Consider the following 15,812-nt stretch of genomic DNA (forward strand, 5'->3'; position numbering starts at 1 on the left):
ACCCTAACTCCAGTGGATTGCGTTCATTGTTGACTACTTTTTCGTTTCTTCATTCTCCTAAAATAAGTCTCACATGTAAAACAGTTAAGATACCGGATCTAGTCCAGCCTAGTGAAAATAAAGCATTCCCCTGCATGTCAAACATTGCCAAAAAATGTTTTCAAATTATAAATAACTTACTGAATTTTTGGTGCTTCAACACTGTAAAAAAATTCCGAAACGTTACTGATTTTTTCCGTGTTACGTTTCAGGATTTCAATGGTTCTTACCCACATCCTTGAAAAGTCAAGTATCATTGTAAAAACGTTTACTGAATTACTACAAGTTGCACCAATACAGACTTTTCACTGTTGTGAAAAATATTTTTTAACTCCCAGTTTAAAGATTAACTGAGCTTATTTATAAAATGCTTTGGTTTCAGATCGATTACGGTCCGTCCAGACTGTTTAAGATCCAAAAGGGAGCGAATAAGTCCATGGATTACGTAGCTTCGCAAGCATTGTAGGCGAGTAAAATTCTTCATACTTACTTGCAATTCTGTCTTAGCTTTGGCCATGTTAGAAGTACTGCTTTTGGAACTTCCTTGATAAATCTGGAAGGTGCCAAGCTGTTGTAGAATATAGGGTCACACGGGGAAATTATGGATCACTCTCTTTCTGGGGTAAATAATGGTCACCAACCTTTTACTGTTAAAAAAAATTTTTACAAAAAAAAAAAAACTAAATTACGCTAAGTCATCCTTATGCATTCAATGTTCCTATACCAAGGTCAAAATCAATGCAACAGTGAAGTAAATAAGAGAGAAAAAAAATTTTCAAACTTCTATAAAAACATCTTCAAAAAAGATTGCCTCGGAAAATCATGATTTTTTTCAAGATTCGTGTTGGTGAAACGCTGTTGAAGAAATAATTCTGTTGGTGCTGTTTTTTAATAGCAAATGGTCTAACCTTTTCATACCCACATACATTTTTTCTTCTTTTTTAAAAAAAATTAGCATAAAAGTATGTTGATTTATACCCCAGTTTAGTGGGGTAATTCTCGGTCAGTATATTTTCTGATATTTTAGATGTTTTTCTTATTTTCTTCTACATAAATAATATAAGTAGTAAATTAAACTTATCTTTTCTATGCCTAACTCTCTCTTAAAAAGAAATTGTAATGCTCCAAGTGCAACATTAGATATTTTATTATCTTCAACTGCTGCTTAAGTATCATGCCCTTTTTGCTAGCAAATCAATTTCAGCTTTGAAGGTAAACTATGTCAACATGCAATTATGGCACACGTCAAGAACCAAAATAAGTAACAAATTAATACAAATCACTTAAGTACCAAATAAGGAGACAAATTCGATAGTTATAACAAAGGGGGCCGTGGTAGCCCGATCGGTAGAGTGTCGGATTCGGGGCCGGAGGGTCCTGAGTTCGAACCTCGATGGTCGAAGACCCACCGTCGTCATTAAAGGGGACTGGGCGACGTTAAATATGCTCGTGATCTCAATGTCCTCCAAGTGAAACGATACCTCTGGGGGTACTAACACCAGGTAGCTATTAGCTCCTGGACTAGTTCTAAATTCTCATTAACTGTTCGATCCGGTGATGGTGCTGCCATCTATCGGTATATAAAATAATGGAGGCAAGGCACTTAGTATGCAGTCCTCGTCATAAATACAGTTGTAGTCAGTTGTGACTCTGAATAGGAATAGGAATAGGTTATAACAAATCAAACTCGCTTGTCTATCTTGTAACTACTAGAGAAATCGAATTCACAAATGTAGTCAATGAGAAAAACCCTGCTTGCAAAAAAATAAAAGTACCTCAACAAGATGATAAAAACAGTGCCTAAATGCAAAATGAGCTTATTTTGGAATTGTTTTTGACAACGGCAAAGAGAGGGCAGAGTTTTAAATAACAAAATTGCAAAAACAATCCTGTTTTAAAAATGTTAAAAGTTGGTGCTATAACCGAATTTATTATGTATTTGAAAATCAGACATAGTTGTGTATGATGATAGATAGCGACATATTCTACAATGGAAAAGTAACTTAAATTTTGGACAAAGAAAAAACAGAAATGAATTTTCTGGAACAAGGTGTCTGAAATTTTAGTTTGTTCAAGCGAGACATTTCTAAAAGTAATTTTAAATATAAGCGCATTTTTTTCAGTCTAGTTAATTGAAATTGAAAAGAAAAATCCTTGCAGTTGATAGAAACATGAATGATGAAGGTAACATACAACTATTAAAGAAATTTCTTCATCGAATTGTGGGCTTAGAGCAAAGAGCAATAACTAATTGTAGTCGCCTAGTAAGAGTAACACCAAACTATTTCAACTATAATGTGTTATTTCTTAAACTAAAAACTTTTTGTCATTAAAAAATTTCTCAGTGGGTTAAAAAAATGATAATTTAGAATAGTTAATTATTTTTGACATGGATTACTTTAAAAAAGGGGGGAGACCCATATTTACCCCATGTGTGACCCATAATTGCCACGTCTGACCCTACCTTCCTAAATGTGCTCTAATTCTCGAGAGTCACGACTGGCTTTAAACAGGAAGATTTCTGAATTTTTCAGGAGGCTTCAGCATAATTTCAGGAAGGTTACTGAATTTTAGCGGAAAACGTCCCTGGTTTTTGCAAGATATATTACTGGCTGAGATTGGTGCGCATCAGCGGCCCATTATTTTCCATGAACGTTTCTGAATTGTTTTTACAATGAACAATTAAATAATGCCGTCGCGTATGCTATGGCGCGAGTTTCATTGTTGGTGACGTCAGAGCGTTACTTGATCAGTGATTTTGGCTATTATATGTATGAGTATTATTCAATAACTAATTGAATTTTTCTTTAAAAATGTGTGAAATGTTGAAAGGGTAATTATTGGGATGACGCGAAATTAGGGGTGTGGTTCCGGTCGCTGTAGCACGGAAAGGTTGCGATTAGTGAAGACTTAAAAAGCAAAAAGCGTCTATATCTACCAATCGTGCAACGAGTCTGAAAATTAAAAAAAAAAAAAAAAAAAAAAAAAAGAGGATTTCAATGTTTCTTTGTGATTTAAAAAAGTTTTTGCTTCAATGTCGTTATGAGGTCGTTTCCAAAATTTTAAAAGTATTTTCTTCTAAAAGAGTTGCTTAAAAACATAGAATCTGACCATTTTTTAAATAATTTCTTTAAGTTTAATACTTTTAAAAAAATACTAAAATCGGTGTTCTTTTATCGTTTAACGCTTCTGCTGATGACATCACAAATGATGAAATGCCATTCAGTGTTGCCATTCACGGTCCAAAATATTTAATTCGCATCTTTACTCACGTGTATTGGCAACGATATGGTTGTAGAGCGCAATTGTAATTCGCTTCTTGATTATCATAACGTGGAAATACGGTAGAAAGATGCGCCATAGTGCATCATTTGTGACGTCATAAAGACCACGCCTTGTTTGAAGAATGGGACATTTTAAAATATAAATTAAAAAAAAAAAACTGTTGGGAAAGTAAAAGTATTTTCTGAGTCCATGTGATATTTTTTTGCTATTCTATCAATTTCAGTGACAAAAAGTACTACTTTTGACTGAAGGAAACAACCCCATTGGTGAAGATTTTAGAAAAAAAAAAAAAAGGAAAGAAAGAAATCACTAAAATCGGCAAAAATCTTCCAATCTCACAAGCCTGAAAATAAATAAAAAAAAAAAGTTAAAAAATTTGAGAATTGCATCGTTACTTTTTGATTCTTTGAAGTATTTGCTTCAATGTCATTTTGGCGGAAAAGTTGCGATTGGTGACAATATAAAAAATAAAAACGAAAAAGAAGTTATCGAAATCGGTAAAAATCTTCCAATTCCACACAAACCCTGAAAATTCGAAAAAAAAAATAAATAAAATAAAGAAATGGAGAATTGCATCGTTACTTTTTGATTCTTTAAAATTTTTGCTTCAATGGTATTTTAATGCTACAGGAGAAAAAAAGTTACAACGGCTACTAACAAGACAATTAACTAATTTATATGTTTACAAATTGCGTTCACAGTTCCAATATCCATCAATATTAATGAAAAATGCATTTTTTAAAAACTTTTTTGTAAATTTTAAAACACATTTTTGCGAACTTTTAAAGATACAAATGATGTTTGCATAAGAATGATTCTGGATAACAATTTCGTGTTTGAGGATCTAAGTTGATAACTCAGTTTAGCTTGTGTAATGTGTAGCGCGCGAAGAAAACGATTTTTTTTTTTCGAGTCGCTGTAAAGTAGCAGAAAAGTTGTGATTGGTGATTAGACAATTAGCAAAATCAATTATTGAAAAAGGATTATATCTTCAGATATCAATTGAATATTTTTTAAAAATCTGAAATTTCAACTTTTTTTTTGTGATTTTTTAAAAAAGAATTTATTGAGGAGGGGAGGGGGGATCTTTACTTTTTTTTTAAAAAAAAAAGTGCTATGCGCCTGCAAAACACAAATTGTGTAAGAAAATAATTATTTAGATGCTCAATTAGGCCGAAACAGTGAGAGGGTATCTTACAAATAGGCAAAACTTTCATTCTTTGAAAACGAGAACCTTTTTCACATAATTTTTGTGAATTTTCAAAGTAGCAGCTTAATTATTGTTTTAAATGCATCATGGTTTTTATAGTTAAAAGGTGTATCAAACAAGCTGTAAATCACCAATAGTAGAGGAGCCCATGATGCTAAATGGGGATTTACTCGAAAGTCGTGGGGAGCTATTAGACTCGGTAGTTTATGTTATAAAAAGAAGAATATGTTATATAATGTTCCTCTTCAAGTGGTGGGGGAAGTGTCTATTGATATTCATAAATGTAAAAGAAAGTTACATGGATGTACTTGAGCGAGTCAGATATTGATAGTTTAAATGCTCCAAAGTGTTGCTGGTACTAAGGATATTGTTACAAATTCTGTAAATAGTAATTATTTTTGTGATTGATTTGTTGTAATCTGGCTAAATTTGGCGTTTATTCCATTATTTTTCATCTAAAATTATCTTAGTAACGTAATCTGTAAATAGTTCCTTGTGATGAACATGAAACCCCCTAACAATCAACTGAAGTATACGGTCCCCCATTTCTCAATGATAAGATTTGTGAATGGAATAAAAATAAACTGTGAGAAAGGGGTAGAACGTTGTAGGATTTTCTGGAAATTTCTTTGCTGGTATAAAACGCCGGGCGTATTGTGAATGAGAGGAGAGTCAGTTATGCTTTTTAACTGTCTAAGATTCGTCTGAGCCGTTGCTCTGTTTATTGTGAGGCATTTGCACTGTGATTTTGCGTATTTGAATGTAAATACGTGTGCCATTGTTGAGTTTACGGTGTTAATTGATATTTGTTTAATTTCTGATGATTGATTTAGCAGTTGTACATTTCCTGTACATAGCTGTAAATAAATCTCCAGTGCTTTTCTCAAGAACTGTGTCGTCATTCCAAAGAAAGTTGCATCGAACTCGTAGCAGTATGTTCATCTGCAGACTTGCGTGGTGGGAGGTGATCATCCGGAGAAGGGTAGAAAATGAAAATAATAATTAAAAAATAAAAATTTCGAGCGTTTCAGATGTTTAGAGGGTGTGTTAAATAACCCTAAATAATCTCCCATTCAAAAGACTGACATTTCAGAAATGATGCAAGCTCGTTGCAAATTTTTGAAAAGGGAAGAAAAAAAAATTCTCCTATTGAAATATTCGAGCGCGGCAGATTTTTATGCAGAAGAAACAGCTTGATGTTTCAGTCATCGTAGCCTTAAATCGGACTATTATTCAGAGGGATTAATCTGACGGCTAGAAAAAAAAAATCGTCGATTATACCTTGCTAACTAGTTAAATATTCCGTTTCAACTATCTATTCACCCGCCATTTCCCCGTGGGCAAGCTTTAATCAAGTTGAGTAAAACAAGAAAGAAATCTGTAGAAGTCGTTTCTCCACAAGCGCAATATTAATGCAAAGAAAACAATTTGTCTTCTGTTACTCGGGGAGCCGAAAGAGTTTTTTGAGGTTTGCTTGAGTGCATCAGACGAGCATGGTGAGAGGGGGGGGGGGGTGATACCTTGCATCCGATCCTTTAGAGTACCTCAACCAAATTTTAGCCTTTTATATTGGAGATTGCATCTAGGGCATCCCGTCAGATTAGTAAAAAAAAAACCGAGCTGATGTGTGCATCACATGACTTCCTTTTACTCCAATTTAATGTCATTTCCCCACTATTGGCATTTCTAATATGATTCAATTGTTTACTCTCTAAATATCACCAACAATGGACAAATTAAAACAGATTTTTTAAAAAAATCGCCAAATTTGTCGTCAAGTTGGCGACAAAACTTGACGACCAAAAGACTGGCGATATATCGCCAAGTGTCCGACAAATTGTAACACCACTTGAGTTTACATCGAAATTAATAATGATTTCCCCCTAAAAAGAGGCAAAAGACCCCCTTAGGAACATCCGAATGCAACCTAAAAGGAAGGTGCACAACTAGAACCCACTAGAAGTCTACGTGCCAAATTTCAACTTTCTAGGACATACCGTTTTTGAGTTATACGAGATACATACACACATAAGCACATACATACGTACATACGGACGTCACGAAAAAATTCGTTGTAATTAACTCGGGGGTCGTCAAAATGGATATTTCTGGTGTCTGTACGTTCCTAGGCATATATCCGCGTGTGATCGGGTCGAAAAAAAAAGCTCAACATTCATTCGGAGGGTGAGAAAAATGGAAATTAAGGCCGATTTTTGACAGAAATTTTTTTCGCGAATACAATACTTCCTTTTTTTGTAAAAGGAAGTAAAAATCGATCGTCAGAAATATTGAAGCGCGTCAGATTAAGTACTATCAGTTAATTACTATCTAAACAATGTACATTTAGAAAATCTGACGATTTAAGAGTACCGTAAGGGTGTAGAGGGTTACAAAGTTGAAAAAAAAAAAAGTTGTCTTGACATTCTCACACAAGCGCGGTTTATTTTATTTTATTTTTTTATTTTGAAGAAAAAAAAAGTGCATGAATCAGAGGAGTAGGGTGGTTCAAACAAATTTTTTTTTTGAGTTAAAGTCCAGGACACCATTTATTTCTTTTTAAAGACTTACTAATAGTATTATGCTGTAAAAGTTTTAGCTTCTTAGTCAAATTTTAAGAGGGTGCTCAATCACCCCTTAATTTAACATTAGTCGTTGCATAAAATATGTCACGAATTTAGAAACATTTAATTTCCCCTGCTGTTTTTTATGTAAAACAGTATGTTATTTATGTTATTTTATTGCAATGTATATGCATATTAATAGTGTATATTAGAATATGTAGCTTTTTCTTTCACTTAAATGTACTTTTTTAACCCCCTCTCCATACGTATGATGTTTGGGGGGGAGGGAGTTGAGCACCCTCTTTCAGTTGAAATAGGAAGCTAAAATTATTCTATATTAGATAACTATCCACAAGACCACAAGTCTAAAAACATTGAGGGGTGACCTGTAATCTAGGAGAAACTTTTTTTTTTTACATTTATTTTTAAACCACCCTAATCAGAGGGGAGGGGGGGATATAAAGTGCCGATTTTTACAAGATGAAGTAAAAAAAAAAGTCTATCAAGTTTAAAGCGGGCACATGCGCAGTAAGCGATTACAGCTGATCACAAAGCAGTGGTTCTGTTAACCATCGACGCAAAAATCAAGAGTGTTATAAGTTTGACGTTTGTTATTGTAGTAATATTGAAGTCGGAGATCAGAGTGGAAAGAATGCATAAGACTAACTTAAGTCACTGTAAAGTAAGAAATAACAACCTAAAAAACACAAATTACAGATTACTGCAGACACGTGTTTCGGCGTTACATGTAACGCCTTTTTCAATGCAAAAAGTCATGAGCTTATGGATGAAAAGACATCGACAAAAGCCAAGAGCAGATAAGCAAACAGCTTAAAAGATAAAAATAGCGGATTAACCAAACACCAATGAGAAAATTATAAATCAATGAAGAACCAATAGGAATGCAAACAAAGGGCAAGAGCTCTCTCACAGGCACAGTAAATCCGAAAGAAATTATTCAATTGGACAAAGATTAAGCCAAAGCAAAAACAAAAAGAAAATGTCAATAACCGTGTACCGCAAGAAAAGAAAAGTTGAATGGAAGAAAAACAGGAAATGAAATAAACAAAAACAAATTTTCGGAGAAGGAAAAACTAAGGATGAATTGGGGCATTTCCCCAATTCATCAGATCTTGACTTTTGGGAATCTTTCCATATTTTGAGGAACAGTTCTAATTTAGTTAATGATCTTAAAGCAGTTCCGTATTTTTCTAGTCTTTTTCTCATATATTTAACACTGCCCTTTCATTATCCATTTTTTTCTATTCTGCATACTTTTTAATTTTTATTTTTCCATTCATTTTTATCTATCTTGCTTTGTTTATTTTTAACTTTTTCGTCACGGTTGAAATTTCTCCCCTTTTCTTCTATTTATTTTTATTCTTTTCTTTTCCGAAAATTTTTGTTTACTTCATTTCCTGTTTTTCTTCCATTCAGCCCGTGAGAGAGCTCCTGCCCTTTGTTTGCATTCCTATTGGTTCTTTATTGTTTTATAATTTTCTCACTGGTGTTTGCTTAATTCGCTATTTTATCTTTTAAGCTGTTTGCTTATCTACTCTTGGCTTTTGTCGAATGTATTTTTATCCATAAGCTCATTACTTCTTGCATTGGAAAAGGCGTTCCTTGTAACGCCGAAACACGTGTCTGCAATAATTCAACTCTTGTTTAATGGAAAAAAAGTGCGTATATGTGTTATCTATAGCTAAATCTTATATGCTATGAAGTTGTGCTTTTATTAATTGCGTATTCTTTTATAGACTAACAAGCTGCGTTGCCCTGTCTACCTCGAAAAGAAACGAGCTGATGTGTGCATCACATGACTTCCTTTTACTCCAATTTAATGTCATTTCCCCATTATTGGCAATTTTAATGTTATTCAGTTGATTACTCTCTATATATCACCAACAGTGGCCAAATGCAACCAAATTGAAAATTTAAAAAAAAATCGCCAAATTTGTCACCAAGTTGGCGGAAAAACTTGGCGACCAAAATATTGGCGATATATCGCCAAGTGTGAGACAAATTATAACACCACTTGAATTTACATCGAAATCAACAATGATTTCCCCCAAAAAGGGGCTAAAGACCCCCTTAGGAGCATCCGAATGCAACCAAGAGGAAAGGTGCACAACTAGGCCCCACTAGGAGTCTTCGTACCAAATTTCAACTTTCTAGGACATACCGTTTTTGAGTTATGCGAGCTACATACACACAAACACACATACGCACATACATACTTACATACAGACGTCACGAGAAAATTCGTTGTAATTCTCGGGGGTCGTCAAAATGGATATTTCGGGTGCCTGTAAGTTCCTAAGCATATATCCATGTGTGGTCGGGTCGAAAAATAAACTCAACATTCATTCGGGGGTGAGCAAATTGGAAATTATGGCCGATTTTTGAGTGAAAATTGTTTCGCGAATACCATACTTCCTTTTTTGTAAAAGGAAGTAAAAAAAGTAGTGTCAAGTGCATTATGGTTAAAAATCAGGCTTAAATAATAAAAGAAAAAGGATATAGGGTAAAACTTTCCCGTCAACGTGCGGAAAGAGCAATTTTATGACTCAAAACTTAACTTTAAACGACCTATTTGGAATTTTTTGAAATTCCAAGAAAATCAGTCGCAGTCACCCCCTTAGGAGCAGTCCCTACGTCCCCCTTACGTCAGTTAACAGACGTAAAAACTCCGTTTCACGGATTTTATAGTGAAAATCCTCCTTTAATTGGGCTAAACTCTCCTGTCCAATCTAAGACGTATGCGCTAACTAAATATCTTATGTAAAAGCTATAAAATATTTTTTTAGGTTCAAACTACGCTATATACTGACCATTTATGGCTGTTGCATTATGAAAAAATACAGGAAAAAAAACCCTTTAATTTTATTATTTTCTGAAAATTTTACTTTTTATCATTTTTTCAAACTTTCAGTCTTTTACGCCAACTAAAGATGCCAACTTCGAAAATTTTTATTATTTTTTCCCAATTCAGGATACCAAACTACAACTCTTGAGAGGTAAAGCGATTCCGAAATAAAGAAATCGATTTTTTCGAACCACCCTAGTACACACCCTTGACTGATTTTTAAATTGTTTTAGAGAGTAGTTCATTCGAAAATATTTTGATTGAATCAATGAACCTAAACCAGGGGTAAAAATAAATGGCACATGCGGATAAATTTAAACATTCTATTTATTACATATTAATAAGATACTTGAGTAAGAATAAGCACTTTGAATAAGGATTAAAAATTTGAACAATATTTACATGTACCTCTCTTTGGCTAGGAATTTTTTTAGAAAGTCTTTTTTGGTTTTAATCTTGTTGTACAAATCTTCACCAGCTAACCCGATACAAATTTTACATGTCAATGTTATAAATGACAAAGTAATAACCTTAAATAATCCTTCACAGTTAGTTATTTTTAACCTTTTCTCGTCATCTGCAATCAAATTTATCATTTGCCGGGACGTGAAGTACACCGGTCGGGACTTGGTCTGAAAACGAGATTGTCCCTGTCAAACTGGACCTAAGTAGTTAGTAATGGTAGGCGTAATACTAACAACAGGGAAATGTTGGACTTAAACTTTTTTTGAGCAATCACGATTGCTTATTGTCCTTACTTGACTGTTTTGATGTGCTATCATTTTATTTTCCCACCAGCACCCTCTGCCAGCACCACCGTCGACCGGCCTCACGATGCTACTCCTCTAGCCAAGACCGTCTCCAGGTTGCGTTCATATCCTACACACACGCGCATACATACGCCTACACACACATACACAAACGCATACACACACGCCAACACACAACTACCCACACACTCATACCTGCACGCAGACACAAACACATATGTCTACACACACATACACATACCCCCTACACACAAAAACACATACCCCCCCACACACACATAAACACACACGCCTACATACACACACACACACTCGCGATTGCGAAAAACATAATTTGAATTCAAAATGTCAAAATTAAAATTATTATTATTATTATTTTCATGTTTTTTTTTCTATTTTTTTTACCAGTATACAAGTAAACAAGCTTGTATGATAAAGCTAAAGCGCAATAGATGAAAAAAAAAAGAAAAAATTTTAGATACTATGCTTTAACCTTCCCACGGCAGTACAGCAAGTAATTGTGGACATTTATTTTTTGGTAAGTAACTTTCTCCTGAAAAATGCATGGAGTTTTATGGATGATTCCTGAAGCTTTGGAATTTTAGTTTGTGAAAAAAAATTATTGATTTTCGGGCAAAATTGACTAGTTGTTCACGTTTTCCCTTTATGTGAGCGTCATTACCCTACTTTCCCCTAATATAGACTACGAAAAGCAACCAGTAAATCTTTTTTGCGAGCTGCAGTATTTGAGAACAAATCAGTTGAAAGTTAAAAAGTAGATAGAGCAAAACCTTTATTTTCTCCAATGCGTCCCCCCCCCCCCTTTTTTTGAGTTGTTCTCAGGCCTATCATTAAAAGGGTTCAATAAGCCCTCTGGCTTTGATTTTTTTTTTTTTTTGCACAAAAGTTGGCTTGGCTTTTTCTGCTTTCCGATTGAATTTTCAGAGCGTATACCCCATACCCAGCCCCCTTGAAAAATTCGAAATGAAAGGCCTGGTTCTGCCGCGTGATGCAATATGTATCATGCAGGGCCGTATACAAAGGGGGGGGGGTTAGGGCTCAACCCAGCCCTCGAAAAGTTTGGTTTGACCTTTAAATGTTCGTTTATACTTAAAAATTTCCAAATTCTTCCGCAAAGCTCATCATGAAAGTTTTTAAACCCTCCCCGAAATTATTTTCTGGTTATGGCCCTGGCATGTCATGGAAAAAATCCCAGAATCCTGGAAAAATCCCATTTTGCAAATTGTTCCTCAGTTCCAAAATTCGTTCTAGACTGTGACAAGAGTAAACATTCATCACTGAGCGTTAAACCAACGTTGTGTAAGTTCTGGAAAAAAAAGTTAGGATATGATGCAATAAATGACAACGTAACCTTGAAGAGAGCCAGTAGTGAAAATTTATAACCTGAGGTCAACGCGCTGCGCATTTAACCGAAAAAATAGGGGGGGGGGGCGTATCGTCAAAAGATTTTTTTTTTATTATTAGAATAACTGGATAGTTATCAAGGCTGATCAAACTTGCGGAATGCCTTCAGATATTTAATCGAGTAAAATTTTGATATGTTTTTATTAGGGTTCACGTAATAGATTTAAGTCTTGATGTTATATCACACATTGAAGGATCAAAGATATGACGCAGTTCAAATAAGAAAAACATCCTTTATGCCATACTTACATCACCGCCAATGCTAAATGACGTCAACTGGAGCTTAGTAAATTTGACATAGAAATATCCATCGGAGAAAATGGGATGAAAGACGTGCAAAATTGGAAATATATAATCTTAGGCGTGCGCCCGATGGTCATCAGGGGTATCGTGGGTACACCATTAGTTTCTTAGAGAAACGAAAGAAAATGCGAAACTGAGATCTTTTCATGTTTTCAGATTTACTAAAGGGCCATTCATTAATTACGTAAGGATGATTTTGTAAATTTTTTACCCTCCCTCCCCCATGTAAGGGTACGTAAGATTTGTCACCCTCCCCCTATTCTTACGTAAGATTCCATTTCGTATTTCAAAATAATAAAATAACGAATCTTACATCACTGGAATCGTTGTTAAATTCACTAATATTAAATCAAACCTTTTTGTATAAAGAAATCATTCCTCGAATCTAGACTGAATGTTTTTTCGACATTTCTCTGTATATGATGCAATACTAGTTAAAAATAAAACATGCCATATATGGTGCGGTTTTTTTTCTTCACTTTACACTATTCATTCCTTGTAAAACAAATGAAAAACAAATCATCCGTTTAGTTTTTTTTTACCTTCCAGACACAAAAGAAGTATGATCATTGTCAAACTATTTGACCGCGTGATTTCTTGACTTGAAAAATATTACGTAAGAATGAGTTTGAACAATCCCTCCCCCCCAAAGTAAGGATATGTAGAGATTCCCGCCCCCCCCCCCACTCGGGACCCTTACGTAATTAATGAATGGCCCCTAAATGCTTGCTTCATACGCTTTAAAAATAATTTTTTGTCTTTTTTTCCCTTTAAATTTCAGGAGGCGAGAAGGTGAATTTGAGCTTTTCTAAACCAACATGTACAGTGGTACCCCGTTTTTACAGCCCTATGAACAACCACGAAGCACAAAACGCTACGTTTCATATCTCGCCTAGGTCGGTGAACATTGATCGTACCTGTCAAACTTGTTGTGCTCGAATGGTTTTTCACGTTTTCGACTTGGTGAAGCCATATAAATATATAGTGAAAACTGTGTAAGTTGACCACTTGCGGTGCACTGCTTTAGTGGTCAACTTAAACAGGCTGAATTATATGATATAGATCTGTGGATCTCGGTGCCTGAAAATAGTGGTCAACTTAGACAGGTCGTCAACTTTACAGGTTTTACTGTACTTTAAATTCCGTATTTTTCACAAAAATAATTTTTCACTTCAAACTTTTGATTTCTTAAATCTGCCCCTTATTTTGATAATTTTTGCAATCGGAAATATGCATCTAGGGCTAACGGTAGCAAAAACAGAGATCTTGCAGGTTAAATGGGGGCACGCTCAGGCCCGTCATTTGGGCGATCAGGGGGGGGGGGGCGGGGCGATCACCCCCTCCCCGCAGAATTTTAAAAACATTGTAATTTTTGCATGTATTTTGATGTTTTCTTAAAACACATTGATCACTTACCCTTTGCCCCTCTCTCCTAGAAAACTTTGAAATTTTGGCTTTAATACGCTTCACATAAAAAAAGTTTAAAAAAACAACCGTACAACTAAAAAACCTGTAGGAAACTGACCTTCCATAAAGGCTCTTGTTTTGTAACATTGACAGCGGTACTGAAGGAAAGAAATTGCATTGTTACTAGAAACCTTTATGCAAGTCCAGTTTCCCGGAAATTTTCCAGTAGTGCAGTATTTTTTTTTTTCTTTTTCTTTTTACTTCCTTTTACAAAAAAGGAAGTATTATATTCGCGAAAAAATTTTCACTCAAAAATCGACCTTAATTACCATTTTACTCACCCCCGAATGAATATTGAGTTTTTTTTTGACTCGACCACACGTGGATAAGAGCTTAAGAACGTATAGACACGCGAAATATCCATAATAACGATTCCCGAGTTAATTACAACGAATTTTCTCGTGACGTCTGTATGTACAGTCATAGAAAAAAAAAACGAAACACTCGATCGTATTCAAAGACTATTGATACTAGAGACACGTGTAAGGTGTCATTGTTTCAGGAATAAAAAGTTCTACATAATTATGGTAAAAAATTGTTGTTAAGGGGTCGTCTTCATATTAAAACGAGCATCAACTTCAAAATTTTCAATGAGAACCCCCTTTTTTTATCACATATTTGTAATCAGCATCTTTTTTTAACTTTGTATACAAAGTTTTGTTTAATTCGATCCAGCCGTTACTTCAGAATCGAGTTTTGAAAAATTCCTCTCGTAATGTTAAAACGTATTTTGATATTTTTACTCATAACACAAAAACTAGATTAGGCACGACAAGGATTGTTTTTTTGTATCAAAATATGAATCGACCCAATAATAAAAACATCATTTATAACGCCCAAAATGTAATTTTAGTTTTTTTATGAATTATTTTAATATTTTTTGAAAAAAATATGATCTGAAACCATATTAAATTTTAACAGAAAAACAATCTAGAAGAGCTTTTATGAGGGAATCCAAAATTTGAGCTCAAAATATTCAGTAGTTTTTGCGCTATGCTTAAAAATTCCTTTTTTCCTACTTTAGGGGACCGTATACTTTTTTAAAACAGAAATTATGAAAGTTGGTTTCTTCGTAAAAAAAGAAAAAAATTGTTCAACAAACTAAGCAAACCAATTATAACGTGGTTTTTCTACATTAGAGTTACGCCTATGAATTTTTTAAAGGCATAAATTTATTCGCTGTCTCTGCAGAAGAACAACACAATATTGCAACCGTCAGTTTTTTGTAGATATCGTACAGACGTCAATGTAAATAATGCGAAACACTACTTCATTGTCTAATAAAAGAATATTTTATAGAACTTTTTAAATCAAAAGCTATACTTTAAATACTTCTGTTTTTTTTTTTTTTTAATTTATTTTTATTTCTTATTTTTTCTGCGTTTAGCCATTGCCTTTTGTAAAACAATAACTCAAATAATATATATATATATATATATATATATATATATATATATATATATATATATATATATATATATATATATATATATATATATATATATATATATATATATATATATATATTAATTTGAATTTTTGGCATCTTGAATTCAAATAATGTTTTTCGCAATCACGAGCCGTGTATGTGTATGTATGCGCGTGTGTGTTTGTGTAAGTGCATGTTTGTGCGTGTTGTGTATGCAGTGCTGTGTGTGTGCGCGCGTGTGCATGTAGGCGTTCGTGTATGTGTGTGTAAGCGCGGGTGCGTGTAGATGTTCGTGTATGTGCGTGTACATGCGTGTGCGTGTAGGCGTTCGTATGTGTGTGTACGCGCGTAATTGTAGGCTTTCGTGTGTGTGTGTGTGTGTTTGTGTAAGCGCATGCGTGTGGGTGCGTGTGTGTGTATGTATGCATGTGCGTGCGTGTAGGCGTTCGTGTGTGTG

The sequence above is a fragment of the Uloborus diversus genome, chromosome 9, assembly GCF_026930045.1.
Source record: "Uloborus diversus isolate 005 chromosome 9, Udiv.v.3.1, whole genome shotgun sequence".
NCBI classification, from domain to species: domain Eukaryota; kingdom Metazoa; phylum Arthropoda; class Arachnida; order Araneae; family Uloboridae; genus Uloborus; species Uloborus diversus.